The sequence below is a fragment of the Momordica charantia genome (genome assembly GCF_013281855.1).
Source record: "Momordica charantia cultivar OHB3-1 chromosome 5 unlocalized genomic scaffold, Mcharantia_2.0 BLBB01000005.1, whole genome shotgun sequence".
Taxonomy (NCBI): Eukaryota; Viridiplantae; Streptophyta; class Magnoliopsida; order Cucurbitales; family Cucurbitaceae; genus Momordica; species Momordica charantia.
In genome coordinates this window covers 14,059,737-14,084,237 of record NW_028275163.1, presented here as the reverse complement: position 1 = coordinate 14,084,237, position 24,501 = coordinate 14,059,737, and the positions used below count along the sequence as shown (strand labels likewise).

Sequence of the window (24,501 nt, the reverse complement as noted above, 5' to 3'; positions counted from 1 at the left end):
ACTTTGTTTTGTTTAAAATTAATATGTTTTAGCTTGCTTAAGTGGCCAATTGATGATATATTCATGCATTATGTTTAACCTTGATCTATGTATGCCTAAACTAAAGCTTAACATCATTTAGAGTGGAACACTAACAAAACCCAAACTTTTTGTGCAGAAAGCTACACCTAGGCGCCACATGTCATACATGTAAGGAATGTTGAAGATTTTGTTGCAAAATAGTAGCCGAACAACTTAAAAGTCAATGGTGGAGCGTGAATTTCTCAACCTTCCTAACCAACCCTCGACTCCTATAAAAACCTGCTTTCACTCCTTCATTTTCGTCAAGCTTCACTCTTTTCCTTGACCATTTGCAAGTTCTTAGAGTTCTTTTCTAGCACAAATTACGATTCATTAGTTCATTAAGTTTTCTTTGCTTTAGATGAACTTCTAGTCGTTGTTCTCGCCTATAAGCAATCTTTAGCTTAGTTTTTATTACTTGTACTTTTCAAACCCCAATTTATAAAATTCCAGCTTTGTTCTCCTTTATACTTTCGTTGTGATCATGCATTATTGTGAAATATAACGAGTTCTTGCTCCCCTAAGCTCGAGAGAGAAAGGGTAACGTTCATTTGGATTACACTTCTGATTTACATCTTGTTCTTCAATTGTTCTTTCTCAAATCATGTTTCCCTTTTGCAAAATCTTTCATTCTATTTTTACTTTGAAATTATAAGCGAAATTCATTTTTCCTAACCCGTTACCGATGATTAGATAATTATTTAAAACGGGTAGCAAGGGTAAATTGGTGTTTTCACACTTTTTCATCACATAAGTTGTTTTCTAAAAAGTTTAAGTTTTAATTTGTCCGATTAAGATTTGAACATAGCCAATACTTAGAAGGTTGACTTGTTTTTACAACTTAGAACATAGCCAAACATAGCCAAGGAGAGGAAGGCTTTAGATATAAAGGTTTCATTCAAGTAGCCTAGATATAGAACCTTGACCGGAGGTTGTTTTATGTCAAAACTAAGTGATTCTCTAATAGATATATTAGGATGAACTTAGAAACTTCGAGATCACTTAGATATAAGCGGATTAAGAAGCGTACTCGTTAAAGAAAAAGAGAATTGCCAAGTATCCCAAGCTAAGTTTCGACATTTTCTTGCTAATTTGAAGTAACTTAGGGCTGAGTTTTATTTCATTGCATTTCAAACAACCAAACCAATAATCATTCCATTTATTTGTCAGGCCAAATCAATTTTATAACTCCCATTCATTAACATTTTTATCAAAAAGACTATATTGTCCGTGAGGATCGATACTCGGAATACTGATTCCTATTATTACTTGTGAAAGGTGTATAGTTACGCTCTTATCATTTATTTCAATTCCAAATCACAAACAAGTTTTTGGTGTTGTTGCCGCGAACTATTTGTTTAGTCTTTTATTAATTCTTGTGATCCGTTTTTTTTAATTGTCGTTTCTGTTCTCAAATGTTTTTTATTTGCATCAAACCTCGAAGGTCTAGTGCATGAGCACAAATTCATTTTTGTTGCCATTCATCTTGAAATTGAAGGAAGCTGTCGTAACTTGAGAAAAGAGAAGAGACTTTGAAAACAGAGAGAAAAACAAAAAAAAGGAAGAAGTAGAAAGAGATTCCGAAAGCGAGATTGAGAGTACCATCACAGCTCTATGGACGAAGTTCCACATTGAAATCTTGTAGACCCACTAGTTGTTAACAGAAATATGGCAGGTCGGCAACAAAACAACGAGTTTAACCATATCCAGAGGGCAGATAATAGAGACATAACCATGCGAGAGTATGCAACTACAGCTTTCCATAATTTGGATTCGGCCATTTTAAATCCCATTCCAAAAGCTGCCAACTTCGAACTTAAGCTTCTTATGTGGCAAATGCTTTATACATTAGGATACTTCGGAGGGCACAAACACAAAGATCCTCATGACCATCTTAAAACTTTTCTTCAAATTGCAAATACATTTAGAATTGCCAGGTATTACTGATGATGCCTTGAAATTAACTATTTTCCCATTTTCTATCAAAAATCAGGCAAGAACATGGCTCAACTCATTCTCACCATGTTCAATCACGAAATGGGAGCCATTAGTAAATAAACTTCTTACAAAAGACTTTCCTCCCACTCGTCATCCCGACAGAAGAGAAGAGATTGTCACTTCTAGACATGGGAGAGATTCAGTGAGATTGTCACTTATTTTCCCTCTCACTCGCCATGCTAACATCATGAATCAGTGCACGAGGAATGAGAGAGATTCAAAGAGTTGTTACGAAGTGCCCAAACCATGGATTATCAGCATGTATCCAGATCGAGCATTTCTCTGAGGTTGGGACCATCTCACTAAGATGATGCTCAATAATACTGCAAATAAAGCTTTAACGAAGAAGACCTTCAACGAAATTGTTGGTATTTGGAGGATCTACCTTCCCATAAATGAGTTATGGTGTTCCCAAAGGTAAAAAATTTGCACCTAAGACGCAAGACCTAACAGGAGCTTTGGTGTTAGACATAGCAACTTTAATGCATAAAGAAACAGTGACGATTAATCAAATGCTCAAGAAGATGGCCTAAGAATGGAAGAACACACCATCCGCACCTGTGTAGCCTGTGTAACCAGAATATACTACCCCTTCTCCCGTTTGCCAAATTAATGAACTTGTTGTCATACTGTAATGATAACCATCTTTATGAGAATTGTCTGCATAACTTAACTTCGGTTTATTATGTAGGTAATGGGAACAACTAGAACTTCAACCCCTACTCAAACACGTACAATCTAGAGTGCATACACCATCCCAACTTCTTGTGGGGAGATCAAAGAAGTTCCAGTGGACCCAACCAAGAGTAGAACCAGCAATTCAAGCAGTTCTATTAGCCTTGAGAACATGTTCAAGAAGTACATGTCATGCAATGATGCATTGATGCAGTCACATAATGCCACCATTCAAAATCAAGCAGCATCCATGAGAAATTTAGGGATGCAAGTAGGATAGTGCGTAAACAATTTGAAATCGAGACTGCAAGGCTCTTTTCCTAGACATATTGAAGTTCCACAAAGAGAAGTAAAAGAGTAAGGCAAGGCGGTGATCTTGAAAAGCAGGCTATCATACAAGGGAACCAAGATGCCAGAGGTAGCAAATGAACGCCCCACACCAGTTAGGAATGCCCCGAGTGAGTCAAAAAAAGAAAAAAAAAAACACCTCAGTTAAGGGGGAGACACCTGTCGTCTCTCCTCAGGTAAGTTCGTCTTTTACCCTAATTCCTCGTTTTCCACAAAGATTAGCCAAGAAAAATCAAGAATCCCAGTTTACAAAGTTCTTAGACATTCTTAAGCAGTTACACATAAATATTCCTTTAGTAGATGCTTTAGAGCAAATGCCAAATTATGTTAAATCTCTAAAGGACATTGTATCTAGGAAGAAAAAGATAGGAGAACGCAAGATGGTAGCTATAACCAAGTGTTATAGTGAGGTTGTGGTCCTTTGCCCATTGAATATAAAGATCCTAGCATTTTGACCATCCCTTGTTCTACTGGAGAAAAGAACTTTCAGTAGAGCTGTATGCGACCTAGGTGCTAGCATTAACCTTATGCCATTGTCTATTTTCAAAGAATTATGCATAGCATAAGCTACTCCAACTAAAATTACCCTCCAATTAGCTGACAGATCTATAAAGAAGCCTGAGGGAAAAATAAAAGATGTTCTAGTGTAGATAGATAAGTTTATCTCTCCCACCGACTTTATCATACTAGATTGTGAGGCTGACTTGGACGTACTGTTAGGGTTGACTTTTTACTGTAGAAATGTGTGTCGGTAGGCCTATTTGCCCACGAATTTGACCCATTTTCCATCATTATTAGCTAAAAAGGTTTATATATTCTTAAAGTAGAACATGCATAGAACATTTCTGGATAATTTGCAATATATGATACTTTAGGAAAAATGTGAGAAAAATCCGGTCAAAGTTGAAAGAAAATAACAAAGAAGAACTTTTTTGTAGGAATTACGCCTGACGCAATTTTTGGTCAACATGGTCAAAATATGAATTTAACTTAATGAATGGCAAGGGAGTCATTTCCAACGTGATTGAATCAACCCAAAACTGTGATTCCAAGTGAATGAGGGTTTGTTGAGTGAATCTCAATCCTTTTCCACCTAAAATGAAGGGTAGTTCAACCACCTTTAGGGTCTATAAAAGGAAGCCACTCCTCCAGCAGCAAAGCATCCATTCTCAGCTCGTTTTCATCCTCTTTTCTTATGTTCTTAACTAGAGAATTCGTTCGTAGGCTTTAGATTTACATTCTAGTTGTTCGTTTCTTGTTTTTTCACTATTTTCCTTATCGTATTACTTTTAATTCGAGTCTGTACTTCTGTTTTTTATTTATTCCATTATTTTAATGTTCCTAAGCGAGTACACACTCCCCTCACGCTCGAAAGAGAAGAGGGTCAAGCTAGAACGCTTTGTACGCCGTTATTCTTCATTTAAATTCAATAGAAATTATTTCTTTTATGTTTATGTGTTTTTTCTTCCCTTTAATTATGCACTAAGATATTTATTGACCTCTCTGTGGAATGCCTTAATCAAATGATTTGATTTTTCAACTGGCGCAATCTGGTCAAATCCCGAGCATGTTGAAAAATCAAATCATTTGGCGCAATCTTGGGTTGGTTTCTAAAAAATTATCTTTACGTCTTTTTTCGATTTGGCCAGTGGGAATTTGATTTATGCACTAAAGCTCAACTCTGAGAATGGTAGGTTAGGTAAAATAATAGGAAACCAATATGGGATGTGACTTAGACATAATCGCATAAAGTACGATCTTATACATATGCCCTCTAACCCATAAATGAAAATGAGTTGATATTTACTTTCCAGGATTGTAATCACCCATAGAAATATGATTGTAGGTTACCCTATCCTCTACAGTAACCAAAAGTGGTTCGTGAAAGAGTAGAACTCATATTCCCAAGATTTAACCAAATAGTGGCTGGTGCATTGTTCCCAAAGTGTGTATCTTCCTTATTTTCCATCAAAACTAAGGTAGGAATTAGAGAGGTTGTGTTTTATTAAATTGTTTGATATGTAAAACCTATACAACAACATTTCACCACTATTTTCTCCATAAATCACAATTGCATGTTGAACCATTCACTTCTTTAAAACTGTTTTGAAAAACACAAGTCCCTGAGGATTCGACCTTCGATTACTCCCAAGTATTACTTGTCACTGTGTACGCTTGCACGTACCTCTTATCTTTTGGAGGTAGAGAAAGTCCCAAAACATTCCTATCATTTTAGGGAGACCTTTCTTAGCTAGTGGAGATATTGTTCTTAATGTTCGAAAAGGAAAAATAACAATAAGGGTTAAACATTGAGGAAGTCAAATTTAACGTCTTAGATGTAATGAAGCTTCCAAAAGATTTAGAAGAATGTTCAGCTATCAATATTTCTGAAGAACACGAGACGTTACAACCATTCATTGTGAAGCCACCGACTTTGGAGCAAAAGCCTTTACCATCTTACTTCAAATATGCATATGTTGGAAATAATGAAACTTTACCTGTTATTATTTCTTCATGTTTATCTACTGAGAATGAACATTCGTTATTGCAAATACTAGAAAAGTACAAGAAGGCGATTGGTTGGACTATTGCTGACATCCGAGGGATAAGGCCTGCATTTTGTATGCATAAGATTCCGTTGGATGATGTTGCCAGCAACTCAATTGAAAATCAGAGACGCTTAAACTTGAAAATGAAGGAAGTTGTCAAAAAGAGATCCTAAAATGATTAAACGCTGAAGTCATCTACCCTATTTCCGATAGCAACTGGGTAAGCCCAGTACAATGTGTACCAAAGAAGGGTGGGATAATTGTGGTTGTAAACGAGGATAATGGACTTATATCAACTCGAACTGTGAACGGGTGGAGAGTTTGCATTGACTATCACAAACTAAACAAGGTAAAAAAAAGAATCATTTTTCGCTTCTGTTTATTCAGCAAATGTTTGACTGTCTTGTAGGTAAGGAGTTCTACTACTTCCTAGACGGATTTTTGGGTTATAACCATATTACATCACTCTAGAAGACCAAGAGAAGACAACGTTCACTTGTCCATACAGGACATTTGCTTTCAGGTGTATGCCTTTCGGTCTATGAAATGCACCGACGACATTTCAAAGGTGTATGATGGTCATCTTTTTAGATATGGTAGAAACATTCTTGAGGTTTTCATGGACGACTTTTCAGTATTTGGAGATTCTTTTGATTTATGTTTACTAAATTTAGAAAAGGTTTTACAAAGATGTGAACAAACTAATCTTGTTCTAAACCAGGAGAAAAGTTATTTTATGGTACAAGAGGGGGTAGTCCTAGGCCATAAGATTTCAAAGAGTGGAATTGAGGTAGATCGTGCTAAAATAGATGTGATTTCAAAATTACCACCTCCTAATGTTAAAGGAATTAGAAGCTTTTTAGGCCACGAAGGTTATTATCAACGTTTTATAAAAGACTTTGCAAAAATTTCAAAACTTCTTTGCCAACTTTTAGAGAATGATAGACCATTTGTGTTTGATGATGTTTCTATGACAGCTTTTGAGACTTTGAAAAATGCTTTGAGCTCGGCTCCAATTATAATAGAACTTAACTCATATTTACCATTTTAACTCATGTGCGACGCTAGTGATTATGCTTTAGGGGTAATGTTAGGTCAAAGAAGAAATAAAATTTTACACCTGGTATACTATGCAAGTAAGACTTTAACTGAAGCACAACTAAATTACACTACTATTGAAAAATAGTTATTAGCAGTTGTGTTTGCTTTTGATAAAGTTAGGTCTTACTTGATACTGACCACTATGCTTTGAAGTACTTATTTTCTAAGAAAGATGCAAAACCACATTTGATACGTTGGATTTTGCTACTTCAAAAGTTTGATATTAAGATAAGGGACCAGAACGGAGAACCAAGTAGCCGACCACTTGTCTAGGCTCAAGTCCCCACTTCAAGATAATCAAGCAAAGATTCTGGAGCAGTTTATAGATCAGCAATTACTTCGTATCGAAGATATCCCGTCGTCTACCGATATTGCTAACTATTTGGTATGTAGTATTATTCCTCATGAGTACAGCCGACAGCAGGTAAAAAAGTGTCTTCATGATGTTAGATATTACAAGTGGGATGAGGCCTATTTATATAAACTTGAGTCTGACGGTATCCCTTGCAGGTTTGTTGCGAATGAGCAAAAAGCAATTCTTGAGGCATACCATATGTCTCCTTACAAGGGTCATTTTGCTGGACAAAATACGGCCACTAAGATACTTCAAAGTGGATTTTTTTGGCCTACTCTGTTCCATGACGCCCATAGTTTCGTCCTGGTTTGTGACAAATGCCAGCGGGTAGGTAACATATCGAATCATAATGAGATGCCCCTAAATTCCATAATTGAGGTCAAAATTTTTGGCCTGGGTATTGACTTTATGTGCTCATTCCCTCCCTTGAATGGTAAAAATTACATCCTGCTTGCTGTTGACTATGTTTCAAAGTGGATAAAGGTCATAACTACCACTAACAATGATGCAAAAGTAGAGTAAGCATTTTACAGAAAAATATCTTATCTAGGTATGGAACCCCTGGGTGTTTGATAAGCGATGAAGGTACACGTTTTCTAAATAGGGCAGTTAAAAGTTTATTGCTTAAATATAATGTGACGCCCCCAAAAATTCACTACTTAACAAGATGACGTTACTATATTACCTATTCACTTCCCCCCCCCCCCCATTAAGGCAACATAAAGTGTAATGCCCTCGAAAATACATCCTGAAATATCGAAATAATACGATCATTCCCCTGTTCCTTCACCCTTCAATACAAAGACGTGAAACAGTTACTTTAAAGATAATCAGAGACTTATAACACAATCAATTCCTACAAGTTCGTGCCCGCCTCAGTGCCTCGCAATCCCACAAAAAAAATAAAAGAAAAACAATCATTTAGTCTAGTAATCCAGAGTGCATCAGTGGCTCAAATACTAACAATAACCAGAAGACATTAGTTCGCCTACTAAGAATGAATAAAGAAAAAGAAAACGTTCTGTGGGTCAACCCAATGTCTAGTACACCTCTAACTATAAGTTTCTCACGCTACTCGCAATGAACGGCAGTTTCCGCCATCCTAGCCAACACAACTAGTGATCCCTCCTCGGTCAAGCCTCCTCCACGTCATCACCACGGTCGGGGGCCCTGTTCGCACTTGAAACAATTAAGGTAGAGGGGGGTGAGTATATAAATCCGTAAGTAGCCCTCCCTAACTAATCACAACAGCATGCTCGTAATCACAGCGACATCAAACACAATAGCAAAACAAACCACCAGGCAACAAGAGATGATAATAGTAGAATAACATTACCATATAAGCATCCAAACAACCAGACTTCGACTACACGACCCACTAACCTGTGCCCACTCGAGCTAAAATTTATTCTACCCTTTACCTTAGTACTCTAAGTCTAACTCTTCGAGGTGTATCGGCCCTTGACATTTATCCCCCAAGATACCGACCTCCCTCTAAAAAGCTTGGCGTTCGCCCTTGCCATTTATCCCCAGGCCTTGAACTGCGGACCAGTCCTTGACATTTATCCCCAAGGTACCGATGACTACTCGGCGTATTGGTTCTTGACATTTATCCCCAAGACCCTAATACTCCTCTACAGAACTTGATATTCGGCCTTGTCGTTTATCCCCAAGGTACCGATGGCTACCAGCGTATTGGTCTTTGACATTTATCCTCAAGGCCTCAATACTCCTTTATAGAAAACTTGGTGTCCGGCCTTGTCATTTATCCCCAAGGCCTTCTACCCCCAGAGCCTTAACATCCGGTAGGGACTTAACTGCCTCGTCCATTGCCCACGACTCCACAACACCGGTACATCCACTTTCATTACAAGGTAAACCATGCATTCGCAACATCGTCATTCGCTAAAACTTTACCACATAACCCTCAAATCATCCTCTACAAGGCTTTGTGTATCCCAACGACTAGCATGCGTTTTCACTTCCGACGACCCACATGATAACAACAGTTAACTCGCCCCCATCACTCTAGTCAACTCCCACTAACCCTTCCAAGACAACTTGAAAGTCACCCACATTCCAAGTCACAACACAATTGTTCAGCATACTTTTAGACGTACGACACAAAACACTACCCAACAGCTTCCAACTAAACAACATAAAACTAAATAACATCCAATCAGCATATGTATTTCCAAAGTCACCACATGCCAAGTCACAACACAATTTGTCAGCATACTTTTAGACGTACGAAACAAAACACAACCCAACATGTTTCCAAACGTCATAGATCAAATTCTCCCAACCATAATAATCAGAACTGACCAGTCACATTCAATGCACGTAACCATGCATGCTCATAATGTCTAACAATAGAATTAGTGACATGTAACTCAACAACAATCACTAGGCGTTCACAAAAACCAAAACTAATAATTTCTATACACACGAAGTAAACTATTCTAACAAAATCAGCACAAAATCATTCCATTAACATTCAATAACGCACGCACTCGCCCCCTGGTGCTACTTACACACTGTTATGCTCCTAGATCTTGAGTCAATTCCACACCTAATCAACAATAGACAAATAGAAATAATTAACACAAAATTTCCAGCCAACGAAATTCAATATAAGGGATCTTGCAACGTCCGTTACCGCAAAAATCACCTTCGTCTAGGTGCGGGTAACTCCGGCCTAACTCGAATAAATGTGGATTGCGTAAAACGAGCTTCTAATGGTTATGGGTAGGCACCGAAAGGAAAACTGCTGCTGTCCAAGCTGTTTTATCAACAAAAGAACTCACCAAAACGATACCCACTACGCCATTCAAGAGAGGTCCTCCCACGCTGACCATTCGTTTCGGTCTGAAGTGGACCTCCTCCGGGATCAGTTTCAGAGGGAGATAGAAGATCTCAAGCGGCAGTGCAGGCCTGTAGACCCGCATCGCGTAGCCGAGCAAGAGGAACCGCCTTTCTCCCAAGCGATCTTGGACGCACCTATCCCACCGAGGTTCAAGGCTCCGGTCATGAGTTCTTACGACGGATCTGGAGATCTGATCTCCTACGTGGAAGTGTTCGAGGGGAAGATGGATTTCCTGGCTGCGAGCGACGCCATGAAGTGCCGAGCATTTCAAATAGCCTTGGAAGGCTTGGCGAGATTGTGGTACAGACAGTTGAAGCCCCGATCCATCGACAGTTATCAACAACTGAGAAGGTTGTTCATCAACCAATTCTCAGCTCGGCATTTGTTGAAGTTGCCGCCCTCTCACCTCGGAACAGTGAAGCAACGGGACAATGAGTCCCTGACAGAGTACATTGCTCGGTTCATGGACGAGCATGTCAAAGTGGTAAGTTGCACCGATGACATCGCCATGATGTACTTCACCACAGGCTTAAACGACAGGAACTTGACGATAGAGTTCGGAGTTGTGGACTAGGATCAGTGTCAGTGCTGGGAGATGGATGACTAAGGATAGCAGCTAGCGCTGGAGGCCATGAAGGTAAAACCGCAAAATCCAATGAAGCCCTTAAGTTGTAGATATGTTGCACGACTTCTTAAACCTGAGAGTTTTCGAAATGCTGGAAAAACAGGGCAGGCGCCAGGCGCCTGCGTGATTTATTTTTTTTTTCAACGTTTTCTTTTTTTCTTTTTTCTTTTCAACGTTTTCACAAACATTCTCTTAATAAGAAAAACTTTATAATGAAACAAAGAGAAAATACAAGATACAAAGACTTCCTTCCTTTACTTTTGTTCTTTCAAAAACGGATAAGAAGGAAAAAACATTTTTCGCAAAAATTTATTGACCTGAAAGTTGAATAGAGGTTTTTCCTCTATCCACTGGTTCTCCAAAATACGGCTTAAGTCTCTGCCCATTTACTTTAAAAACATTTCCCTTAGAGTCAACTAGATCCACTGCCACATATGGGTATACTTTAAAAATTTGAAAGGGACCAGACCATCTAGACTTAAGTTTTCCAGGGAAAAGTTTCAACCTAGAGTTGAATAACAGAACCAGATTACCTTCTTGAAGATTGTTCGGCCGAAGACGCCTATCATGCCACTGTTTAGTTTTTTCCTTAAACAACTTAGCATTCTCATAAGAAAAGTGCCTGTGTTCTTCTAATTCCAACAATTGTAACTTCCTCGCTTCACCTACAGCCAACAAATCAAAATTTAATTTCTTAGTAGCCCAAAATGCTTTATATTCTAGCTCAAGAGGCAAATGACATGCTTTTCCAAAGATTAGCCTATAGGGGGACATGCCGAGGGGAGTCTTAAATGCTGCCCTATATGCCCAAAGTGAATCATCAAGCTTAAAAGACCAATCCCTACGGTTAAGATTTACAGTTTTTTCTAAAATGTTTTTTATCTCCCTATTAGATATTTCGGCTAACCCATTCGACTGAGGATGATATGCTGTTGCAACCCTATGACGCACATTGTATTTAGTCAGCAACTTTTGCATAGACCTATTCACAAAATGAGCCCCCCCATCGCTTATCAGACAACGCGGGGTTCCATAACGCGTAAAAATGTGCTTTTGCAGAAAACGAATGACAACTTTGGAATCATTGGTAACAGTTGCAATGGCTTCTATCCATTTCGAAACATAATCTACTGCTAACAATATATAAAGCTTACCATTAGAAGATGGAAATGGACCCATAAAATCTATACCCCACACATCAAATATTTCAATCTCCAGGATCGGGGTTTGAGGCATTTCGTGGCGTTTAGATATATTACCTGTCCGTTGGCATTTGTCACAAACCTGGGCAAACTTATGTGCATCTTTGAACAGAGTGGGCCAAAAGAACCCACTTTGCAAAACTTTGGCTGCGGTTTTGTGTCCTGCAAAATGTCCTCCATATGGAGACATATGACAAGCGTCTAATATCGCCTCATGCTCTTCTTCTACGACACACCTGCGTAAGATATTGTCAGGTCCTAGCTTATATAAAAAAGGCTCATCCCAACGATAACATCGAACTTCATTTAGAAATTTATTTACCTGTTGCTTGTTGAACTCATAAGGAACTATTCGACTTACCAAATAATTTGCTATATCGGCATACCACGGAACTGAATCAACTCGCAAGAGTTGCTCGTCAATAAACTGTTCACGTATAACAGTTCCATCATCACAGAGCGGGGATTCCAATCTAGACAGGTGATCAGCAACTTGGTTTTCAGTACCCTTCCTGTCCCTAACTTCAATATCAAACTCTTGAAGTAACAAAATCCACCGTATCAAACGTGGTTTAGCATCTTTTTTAGCAAATAAATATTTTAAAGCAGAATGGTCAGTAAAAACAATGACTTTTGTGCCTATCAAGTAAGACCTAAACTTATCAAAGGCGAACACAACTGCTAACAGTTCCTTTTCAGTAGTAGTGTAATTGAGTTGTGCACCGGTCAGAGTCTTACTAGCATAATACACAGGATGCAAGATCTTGTTTTTACGTTGTCCTAACATAGCTCCTATTGCATAATCACTGGCATCACACATGAGCTCAAAAGGTAAATCCCAATTAGGTTCGATAATTATAGGGGCTGAACTTAGAGCAACTTTCAACATTTCAAATGATTTTAAACAGTCATCATCAAAAACAAATGGTCTATCATGTTCTAACAATTGACACAAAGGGTTTAGAAATTTTAGCAAAGTCTTTTATAAAGCGGCGGTAAAATCCCCCATGCCCTAAAAAACTTCTAATCCCTTTGACATTTGTAGGAGGAGGTAGCTTTGAAATGATGTCTATCTTAGCGTGGTCTACCTCTATTCCTTGCTTGGAAATTTTGTGACCCAAAACAATACCCTCTTGTACCATGAAATGACACTTCTCCCAATTTAGGACTAGGTTTGTTTGTTCACATCTCTCCAATACTCTCTCCAAATTAACTAAACAAGCGTCAAAAGAATTTCCAAAAACAGAAAAGTCATCCATAAAAACTTCTAGAATATTTTCTACCATGTCAGAGAAGATGGCCATCATACACCTCTGAAAAGTCGCGGGTGCATTGCATAGTCCAAAGGGCATTCGCCTAAAAGCGAACGTACCATACGGACACGTAAATGTTGTCTTCTCCTGGTCTTCTGGAGCAATAGTAATTTGATTATAACCCGAATATCCATCTAAAAAACAATAGAAATCCTTACCTGCCAGACGGTCGAGCATCTGGTCAATAAACGGGAGAGGAAAATGGTCTTTCTTTGTTACCTTGTTGAGTTTGCGATAATCAATGCAAACTCTCCACCCGCTCACAGTTCGGGTTGAGATGAGCTCATTCTCCTCGTTGGCCACCACGGTAATACCCCCTTTCTTTGGTACACACTGTACTGGGCTTACCCAGCTACTGTCGGATATTGGGTATATAACACCGGCGTCAAGCCATTTGAGAATTTCTTTCCTTACAACCTCTTTCATCTTCGGGTTCAACCGCCTTTGACTCTCAATAGAGTTCTTAGCATCTTCTTCCAATAGAATTTTGTGCATGCAAAAGGCCGGGCTTATCCCTCGGATATCTGCTATCGTCCATCCAATGGCCTTTTTGTGCTTCTCCAAAATCTGCAATAAAGAATATTCATTAGTAGGTGATAAATTGGAAGCTATAATAACTGGTAAAGTGTCGTTATCCCCTAGATACGCATATTTCAAATGCGACGGCAATGGCTTCTGCTCCAACGTGGGTGGTTCCACTATGGACGGAAGTAACGACTTGCATTCTTCTTTTTGTATTTTTTCAATAGGATTAGCCACATCTTCTGGTCCTTCTGCTATCTTATCAAGCTCTTCTTCAATCTCTGTAACTAATAAGTCATAAAACTCATCAAACATAATAGGATTCAAGCTATTTATAGCAGAGCACTCTTCAAAGTCTCCTGGTAATTTCATGGCATCTAGAACGTTAAATTTAACTTCTTCATTATTTACCCTTATTGTAATTTCTCCCTTCCTCACATTAAAAACTGTATCCCCAGTGGCTAGAAATGGTCTTCCCAAAATAATGGGAACGTCTAAGTCTGCCTCGCAATCTAGAATGATAAAGTCCGCAGGGAAAATGAATTTGTCCACCTGGACTAAAACATCTTCTATCTTTCCCTCAGGTCTTATAATAGATCTATCTGCTAGTTGGAGGGTAACCATAGTAGGTCTAGCTTCTCCTATTCCTAAAGATTTGAAAACTGATAATGGCATAAGATTAATGCTAGCGCCTAGATCACATAATGCCCTACCTAAGTTTTTTCCTCCTATGGAACATGGAATGGTAAAACTGCCAGGATCATTACATTTCATGGGTAGCGGGCTGCCTACAGCTTCACTACTACATTTTGTCATGGCTACCAGTTCATGCTCTCCTATTTTTTTCTTCCTAGAAACTATATCTTTCAAAAACCTAGCATAATTTGGCATCTGTTCTAGAGCATCTACTAATGGTATATTTATATGCAGTTGTTTTAAAATATCTAAAAATTTTCTAAACTGGGAATCATAATTTTTCTTAACTAATCTTTGTGGAAACGGGGGAGTAGGGGTAAAAGAAGGCTGTACCTGTGGAGGAACACTCGGGGTGTCCTCATTACCTTTTCTAATATTTTCTTTTTCTGGTGTTGTTGGATTTTCTGGTATCTTTACAATTGGTTCAGTGGACGGAATCTGTACATCTGTTGTTGGCATTGTTGTTCCATCATATGCCAGTCCACTCCTGAGGGTGACAGCTTTGCACTGTTCTTTCCCTTCTCGTTTTGGTAATTCAGTATGGCCTGGAAAAGAACCTTGTGGTCTATTCTTCAATTCATTGGCGAGCTGTCCCAATTGGGTCTCGAAATTCCTCATTGATGCCGCTTGGGATTGTATCACTGCGTCGGTTCGGGCCATGTACTCCTTCATCATATTCTCAAGATTTGAGTTGTTATTTTGAACTGGTGGAGTCTGTGTTCTCTGATTGTACTGCTGTTGCGGTGGTGGGATGTATTGTTGTGTAGGTGGAACATAGGGCTGCTTGTTCGGCTGGCTCTGCCCTTGATTAAAACCGCTCGAACCTCCTTGTCCTCCCCATGAGAAATTAGGGTGGTGCCTCCAACCTGGGTTGTAGGTGTTCGAATATGGGTTAAAGTTCCTATTGTTCCCATGTCCTACATAAAAATTAGAAGCAGGGTTATGTGGACAATTATCATAAATATGGTTTTCACTGCAAAATGAACAAATGAGATCGTTGACTTGGCAAACAGGGGCAGGAGTGCAATAATCCGACTGCACAGGTTGTATCGGCGTGGCTAATGGATTTTTTATTCCCAATGCCATCTCTTTTAGCCTCTGGTTCATTGTAACCATCTCTTTTTGCATCGAGGTCGCAATGTCCAGAGCCAAAACTCCAGCTGGATCTTGCTTCTTTGGTGCTGCCCTAGATCTTTGCGAACACCATAGTTCGTTATGTGAAGCTAAGTCATTTAGGATGTCAACTATCTCGTTGAATGTCTTTTTTGTAAAGGCTCCGTTGGCAGCATTGTTTAGCATCATCTTAGTAGGATGATCTAAACCTCTAAAGAAATGTTCTATCTGGATGCATGCCGGCAAGCCATGGTTCGGACATTTCCTGATTAGTTCTTTAAATCTCTCCCACGCCTCGTGAACAGGTTCACGATCATACTGTCTAAAGGAGATGATCTCCTCTCTGATATCAGCGTGGCGAGTAGGTGGGAAGAATTTTGTTAAGAACTTCTCTACTAACGACCCCCATGTGGTGATGGATCCCGGTGGAAATGCATTGAGCCATGCTCTAGCTTGGTCCTTCAAAGAAAATGGAAAAAGTGTTAGTCTCAGAGCATCGTCTGTTATACCAGGTAATCGAAATGCATTTGCAATTTGAATGAATGATTTCAGATGATCATGTGGATCCTCATGTTCCTGCCCTCCAAAATGTCCAATTGTCTGCAACATTTGGAACATCATTGGTTTAAGCTCAAAGTTTGCGTGGGCTGGAATAGGGTTGACTATCCCTGAATCAATGTTCTGAAAAGCCGTGGCGGCATATTCTCGCATTGCCACGTCTCTGTTGTCCGCCATCTGGATATGGTTGAATTCATCATTTCTCGCATGATCCCTCATATTACCGTTAAAAGCAGGTGGATCAACCGAATCACGAGGTGGAATATCTGCCATTGATGTGCTCGTACTCTCTACCTCACTTTCAGGACTGATTTCACCTTCTCTCTCTTTTTGCTTTTCTAGTTGTTTTCGAAGTCTTTGCTCCTTTCGAGTTTTTCGAAGGGTCCGCTCAATCTCAGGGTCAAGGGGTAGAAGAAAAGATCTTGTGCTCATGCACTTTAACTTACCCTTGTGAGATAAACGACCAAAAATATAGAACAAAAACGGTGGATGGAAATTACACCCAACAACAATTCACAAAAATAAAAACTAAAAGAATTTGAAAATAAATTTTAAAACTAAAGTCCCCGGCAACGGCGCCAAAAACTTGACTGGGATGTTTATGCTGAACGCACGCGCTAAGCGTGGTAACAATTATATAGATGCAAGCGCACACCTGTCAGAGTAATATAAAATGGATGGAGTATCCAAGTATCGATCCTCAAGGACTTCTAAACAATTTCCAAACTCTGAAGTTTTAAAGAATAGTGAATGTTGAAATGAGTGATTCTTGTAAATGGGAAGTGGTCACAAATAATGGTTTTGGATTTGGGATTTGGACTTATAATAATAAAACCTAGCCCGAATTACTTCAAGTTAGCCATCAAAGAATCAAGGACATGCTAAGGACAATATGCATTTTACTTTAGAAACCAACGACTACGCTTCTCACTTGACTTATGTCTAAGCAAGTTCAAAGTCCTAAGACATTCCCTAATATGTCTATTATGAGAGATATCTTAGTTTTAGGATGGAAATAGTCGCAACCTCGGGTTAAGGTCCTATGTCTAGGCTACTTAAGCGGAACCCTTATGTCTAAGGCGCTCCTCTCCTCGGTTTAACCACTCAACAATGCAAATAAGCAACCTTTTCAGTATTGACTTGTTAAGACTTACAGTGGCCTTCTCTAAATCCTAACTTTTTGGGAAAACATGTTGAGCAATGAATGGAAAGCAAAAAACACTACTTCTTAGCAACCCTTTTTAGACATAAAAGGCTAACTATCCATAACCAGGCTAGAGACGGGAATTTAGAAAGACATATTGAAGAAAATACAGCAAGTAAAATGGTTGAATGTGGAATGCATGTGTGAAAAACAAAAGTTAACTAATGGAGAGTTTTTATCGGGATTGAGAGCTTCGCCCTTCTCTTTCAAGCAAGGGAGAGTGTCACGTGCTCTTTCCTCCAAAACACAACTCTCTTAACTAAAAATAAAGCAAAGTGCTAGATTTTTATATATTTGAATAAGTAGAAAATAACTAAGTACAAATGGAAACAAAACAAAGCTCAATGAAAGAATGTAAAGTGCTCGGGATTTAAAAACGAAAAGCAACTAATGAAAGCAACTCAAAAGTACTTAGAAAGCAACAAAGAAAAACTAAAAATGATCAAGAGAAGGAAGCAAGGCTTGATGAATTTGGTGGAGAAGTTGCTGGAATTTATAGCTGTGCAGAATTGGTTAGGTAGGTCCTAAAACGATGATGAATCACCCATTTCCAACTCTTTTGACTGACCAAATCGTGCTCAAACTGATAGTGGAACACTTCTTCTACACGTATGCATCGGTTGGAACCACCAAAACGCATTGGAAGACGCGTTTCATTAAGGGCAAAGTTGGAAGAAAACCAGTTTTTCTGCAGGCTTCCCAGGCGCCTGGCGCCTCCCATGATACTTTTTCGTCTTTTTGCTTCTTTTGATTAATTTGCACTCCCAAATGGTCCTAAAATGTCATAAATACAATATAAGCCATCCACAAACCATAGTATATGAATTTTGCATGAATTGGAACTCAAACGATCGAGAAAAATCCGAAACAAAGCTGAAACATAGTAAAAACAGCATCTAAAACCTTCTTTTTACGCATGTAAACAAGCGTAATCACCTTCCTCGGTCAAGCCCTCTCCACATCATCACCGCGGTCGACCTCGTTCACACCTGAAACATATAAAGGTACAAAAAAGAAAAAGGGGGTGAGTACATAAGGTACTCCGTAAGTAGCACTTCCTAACTAGCACAAAATAAATTATGCTCACAGTCCCAACATAAAGAACAAAACAATAGCGAGGCAATCAAATAAGCAGCGAGAGATAGCGAACAATTACTTGACATTTAGAACAAAACAAGAGCAAGGCAAACAAATAAGCAGAGAGAGATAGCGAACTAATAGGTTGACATTTATTCCCAAGTCACCGTACCTCCTGCTTCTCCGGTACTTGATGTCCGACCTTGCCATTTATTCCCAAGGCCAAACACCACTACTTCGCAAGCTCCACTCTTCTTTAATCCCTCAAGCCTAACTCCTCGAGTCGTATTGACCCTTGACATTTATCCCCAAGGCCTCAATACTCCTCTCCAGAAACTTGACGTTCGGCCTTGCCATTTATTCCTAAGGCCTGAACTGTGCACCGGTCCTTGCCGTTTATCCCCAAGGTACCGATGACTTCCCAGCGTATTGGTCCTTGACATTTATCCCCAAGACCCCAATACACGTTTACAGAAAATTTGACGTCTGGCCTTGTCATTTATCCCCAAGGCCACTACTCAAGGCTTTGAACCTCCAAGCGATTTATATGCATTTTCCAGGTCAGAACACTCAGGGTTAACGGTCCATCAACCCGTCCCTTTACCCTTCACCCTCCACCACTTCACTAACCCTTCCGTGACCACCTACAAATAAACCCCCCCCCCCCCACATTCTAAATCACTGCACCATTACAAACATGCTTTTCCACGTAATAAACAAAATTCATCCAACAGCTCACAACCAGACAATATGAATTAAATTATCGATATAACCAAGCTAGCATTTCATCTACATCCCATTAGCACAACGTCATGAGCCAATTACTTCTAACTACAACAGTTCAGAATCTACTAATCACCTACAACAACAAGAATAGGAAACAGGTTTCCTTAACAGTGTTCAACAATAGAAATACGACAACAAGATCGCTAGAATTCACAATTCAAACCAACAATCCTTACATGCTTATTTACATTATGTTAGCAAGAAAAACCAAAAAAAAAATCAGCATCAAGGACATTCCGTTAACGGTAAAAACGCACGCACTCGCCCCCTGGTGCTACTTACACACAACCGCGCTCTTAAGTTTGGCGTCGATCTCACACCTAGGCACTAAAACAGAAAAACAGCAAGTTACATATAATATTCAGCCTTCAAACTCAATTCTAAGAGGGTTCAAACGACTCATTACCCCAAAATCGACTTCGTATAGGTGTGGGTAACCTAGATCCAGCTCGCCAAGGTGTGGGTAGTCTAGATCGGGCTTCGAACGGGTGTGGGTAAGCCCGAATGCCACTGTAACGCTGCTGTCCACGAGTTGCAGCAGGGGCAACGCACCAAATCAGCAACTACCGAAGAACGTAGCTGTTGTGGGCCACCGGAGTGAGGTAGGGACGCTGCTGCTGTTTCTCGAGACACCACACCGCCACGAAATCGTGCATCTGGGCTGGCCGTAGCTGCTGTAGAACACCCGAGGATGGAGACGCGCCGCTGCTGCTATGGAACTGCCGGAACCGTCGTGAAATCGCGTCGAAGCCTTCCCTAGAGTTCAAAGGAACACCGCTGTTCGTGGGTCTCCGCTGGAAGGCGCCGCGCCGCCGTTCGCTGCTGCGCCGACGTTCGTGGGTCCCCGCCAGAAATCGTCGCACCGCCGTGAAGCTGCTGCAGGTATGGTCGAGGGAGGCGCGGCTGCTCGGTGTCTTGCCGGAGAACAAGAAGGAGGAAGGTGGAGGTGGCTGAACCGAAAAAGAAGAAGAAATTGAGGGAGGGGGCTGTCGGCTTCAACAAGAGAGGAAAAGGGAAAAGGAGAACAAGTGGCTAGGGTTCCCTTTTCTTGTTTCAAAATTTTAACTCCTTTGGGCTTGGGTTCTTTTCCCTATGTTTAAGGCCCACTTACCCAACCCTTCCTTGTTAAAACAAACCAATAATAGAGTTTCGTAATTGGCCCAATGATCCAAAACATGTGTCGCATAATGGAATTCCGTGCTATATGTAACTTGATAAATAACTACACGCTACTAACTCACCACTAAAACTGTAACAATACACACCAGTCGAGATGTCACACTTAAATTAAATAAGATCACTGATGAATCAATTAAAAAAAATAACAATGAAATAAATCAATAAAACAATAAATAAAAATCCATTTTGTTATAAAATTTTCCGGAACTCGGGGCAAGCTAACCTGAGTAACGCGGGGCGTTACATTATCGTTCTCGACTTACACGGCCCTGGGGTGGGAAAGAAAGCACTTGAAGCTCAGCCCGACGCCTTTGGTCGGTTTTGCAGGGGAGTCAGTCAATGCGGAAGGATGTGTCTCGCTCCCTGTTACCATTGGCGAGGGAGATCAACAAGTGCCACCAATAGTGTCTCTTAAGGTCTCTATACATCTTGGTACTACTCCCAGGATGCACCGAGAATGGAGTATTATGCGCCTCGGTTAGTAAATCCCTCCTTAGCGGAAAATCCCTTGGTACGCACAGTCTCCCCTGATAAAGCAGGACCTGATCTTCCGAAAGGGAAAAATCTCCTTGGCCCAGCCTCACGAAACCCTTGCTCAGACTGGAGTCTCCCTTTTGTGCAGTGATGATTCGTTGCCTTAGGGTGGGTTCGACCGAGAGTTGAGCTAGCACCGCTGACACATCCTCTACCGCTAGCTCCACCTCAGAACGGTCCAACTCATCTAACACCGGTCCGGGAGGTACTACCAAAGGAGCTACGCTTGCTGCTCTTCTACTGAGTGCATCGGCCACCACGTTTGCCTTACCCGGATGGTAATTAATCTCGCAGTCGTAGTCCTTCACCAGCTCCAACCACCTCCGCTGCCTAAGGTTAAGTTCTTTCTGAGTGAAGAAATATTTCAGACTTTGGTGGTCAGTGAAGATCTGAATGTTTTCCCCATACAGATAGTGTCTCCATATCTTCAAGGCGAAAACTACCGCTGATATGAACCAAGGAGCTACCTTTGTTATGCCTTATGGACCGATTACAAGATCGAGAGCTAGGAAACTTCAACAAGCTTTGCTACTTCGTGTCCAAGCGTTCTTGAACTCGACAAGAGAAAAAAAGGAAGATGTGCAAGAAGTTGGAATTATGCACTTCAATTTGGTGCAAGTTATGCATTTTTAAGTGTTTTTAAGCCAAGTCAAAGTCCACTTGGTCAAGGTCAAAGTCAACTCCATCAAGACAAGTCAAAGTCAACTCATTCAATTCAAAAACCAAGTCAAACACTCACATCCCTCATTATGGACGAGATTGCACTTATTTTGGTTGGCTTTCCATGTTCTTAACCTTTTCATTTGCTTGTCTTTTCATTTCTTGTAAGTTATTTCTTCTCATTTACAAGTCTTTTCATTTCTTGTAAGTTACAAGTCTTTTCATTTGCTTAAGACTTTTCATATGGCTTGCTAGAATGGCTATAAGATAAAGCTCCAAAACCTCATCAAATTAACGATAAAACAATCTCAAAAATAAAAATGCAACAACGTTCGTGAACTACTTCACGAGGCAAGTTTATTGTTCAATCTAAATGATTCTAAGCAAATGGGATAAAGTTCAAATAAGCACCTAACCCGAGGCATAACTAACAACAAGGAAAAATCTCCCAATTATTCAAAGGTACATAATCCGTTTATTGGCCACAACCTGAGGCCCTAAGAAAAGAATTAGACTAAATAAGAAAAACTAAGCAGCCTATAGTCCTCGCTTGTCAGGTCTCCCCCGTCCCATCAGCAAGGTCACCCTCGAGTCCTTCACCTGAAACAATCATTGTAGAAGGGGGGTGAGTATATACAATATACTCCGTAAGTAGTTGATTACGCTTGTTTACATGCGTAAAAAGAAGGTTTTAGATGCTGTTTTTACTATGTTTCAGCTTTGTTTCGGATTTTTCTCGATCGTTTGAGTTCCAATTCATGCAAAATTCATATACTATGGTTTGTGGATGGCTTATATTGTATTTATGACATTTTAGGACCATTTGGGAGTGCAAATTAATCAAAAGAAGCAAAAAGACGAAAAAGTTACATGGGAGGCGCCAGGCGCCTGGGAAGCCTGCAGAAAAACAGGTTTTCTTCCAACTTTGCCCTTAATGAAACGCGTCTTCCAATGCGTTTTGGTGGTTCCAACCGATGCATACGTGTAGAAGAAGTGTTCCACTATCAGTTTGAGCACGATTTGGTCAGTCAAAAGAGTTGGAAATGGGTGATTCACCATCGTTTTAGGACCTACCTAACCAATTCTGCACAGCTATAAATTCCAGCAACTTCTCCACCAAATTCATCAAGCCTTGCTTCCTTCTCTTGATCATTTTTAGTGTTTCTTTGTTGCTTTCTAAGTACTTTTGAGTTGCTTTCATTAGTTGCTTTTCGTTTTTAAATCCCGAGCACTTTACATTCTTTTATTGAGCTTTGTTTTGTTTCCATTTGTACTTAGTTATTTTCTACTTATTCAAATCTATAAAAATCTAGCACTTTGCTTATTCTCTCTTTGCCTTTACTTTATTTTTAGTTAAGAGAGTTGTGTTTTTGGAGGAAAGGGCACGTGACACTCCCCCTTGCTTGGAAGAGAAGGGCGAAGCTCTCAATCCCGATAAAAACTCTCCGTTAGTTAACTTTTGTTTTTCACACATGCATTCCACATTCAACCATTTTACTTGCTGTATTTTCTTCAATATGTCTTTCTAAATTCCCGTCTCTAGCCTGGTTATGGATAGTTAGCCTTTTATGTCTAAAAAGGGTTGCTAAGACGTAGTGTTTTTTGCTTTCCATTCATTGCTCAACATGTTTTCCCAAAAAGTTAGGATTTAGAGAAGGCCACTGTAAGTCTTAACAAGTCAATACTGAAAAGGTTGCTTATTTGCATTGTTGAGTGGTTAAACCGAGGAGAGGAGCGCCTTAGACATAAGGATTCCGCTTAAGTAGCCTAGACATAGGACCTTAACCCGAGGTTGCGACTATTTCCATCCTAAAACTAAGATATCTCTCATAATAGACATATTAGGGAATGTCTTAGGACTTTGAACTTGCTTAGACATAAGTCAAGTGAGAAGCGTAGTCGTTGGTTTCTAAAGTAAAATGCATATTGTCCTTAGCATGTCCTTGATTCTTTGATGGCTAACTTGAAGTAATTCGGGCTAGGTTTTATCATTCTAAGTCCAAATCCCAAATCCAAACCATTATTTGTGACCACTTCCCATTTTACAAGAATCACTCATTCCAACATTCACTATTCTTTAAAACTTTAGAGTTTGGAAATTGTTTAGAAGTCCTTGAGGATCGATACTTGGATACTCCATCCATTTTATATTACTCTGATAGGTGTGCGCTTGCATCTATATAATTGTTACCACGCTTAGCGCGTGCGTTCAGCATAAACACCCAGTCAAGTTTTTGGCGCCGTTGCCGGGGACTTTAGTTTTAAAATTATTTTCAAATTCTTTTAGTTTTTATTTTTGTGAATTGTTGTTGGGTGTAATTTCCATCCACCGTTTTTGTTCTATATTTTTGGTCGTTTATCTCACAAGGGTAAGTTAAAGTGCATGAGCACAAGATCTTTTCTTCTACCCCTTGACCCTGAGATTGAGCGGACCCTTCGAAAAACTCGAAGTCTGCAAAGACTTCGAAAACAACTTAGCATTCTCATAAGAAAAGTGCCTGTGTTCTTCTAATTCCAACAATTGTAACTTCCTCGCTTCACCTGCAGCCAACAAATCAAAATTTAATTTCTTAGTAGCCCAAAATGCTTTATATTCTAGCTCAAGAGGCAAATGACATGCTTTTCCAAAGATTAGCCTATAGGGGGACATGCCGAGGGGAGTCTTAAATGCTGTCCTATATGCCCAAAGTGAATCATCAAGCTTAAAAGACCAATCCCTACGGTTAAGATTTACAGTTTTTTCTAAAATGTTTTTTATCTCCCTATTAGATATTTCGGCTAACCCATTCGACTGAGGATGATATGCTGTTGCAACCCTATGACGCACATTGTATTTAGTCAGCAACTTTTGCATAGACCTATTCACAAAATGAGCCCCCTCATCGCTTATCAGACAACGCGGGGTTCCATAACGCGTAAAAATGTGCTTTTGCAGAAAACGAATAACAACTTTGGAATCATTGGTAGCAGTTGCAATGGCTTCTATCCATTTCGAAACATAATCTACTGCTAACAATATATAAAGCTTACCATTAGAAGATGGAAATGGACCCATAAAATCTATACCCCACACATCAAAT

At 39.8% G+C, this 24,501-nt stretch overlaps 1 long non-coding RNA gene and 1 other non-coding gene across 2 annotated transcripts; one reads left to right on the top strand and one right to left on the bottom strand.

Annotated features, from left to right (window-relative positions):
- Positions 1 to 15,667: 15,667 nt before the first annotated feature.
- LOC148211385 (small nucleolar RNA R71) lies at positions 15,668 to 15,774 on the top strand. The gene has a single exon (XR_015791164.1). It is a non-coding gene; the product is annotated as a small nucleolar RNA R71 (small nucleolar RNA).
- A 1,675-nt stretch (positions 15,775 to 17,449) lies between these two features.
- On the bottom strand, positions 17,450 to 20,230 carry LOC148211384 (uncharacterized). Its single transcript, XR_015790930.1, has 4 exons — positions 19,455 to 20,230; positions 19,331 to 19,375; positions 18,089 to 18,174; positions 17,450 to 17,959 (listed from the first exon to the last, which is right to left on the bottom strand). It is a non-coding gene; the product is annotated as an uncharacterized LOC148211384 (long non-coding RNA).
- Positions 20,231 to 24,501: the final 4,271 nt, after the last annotated feature.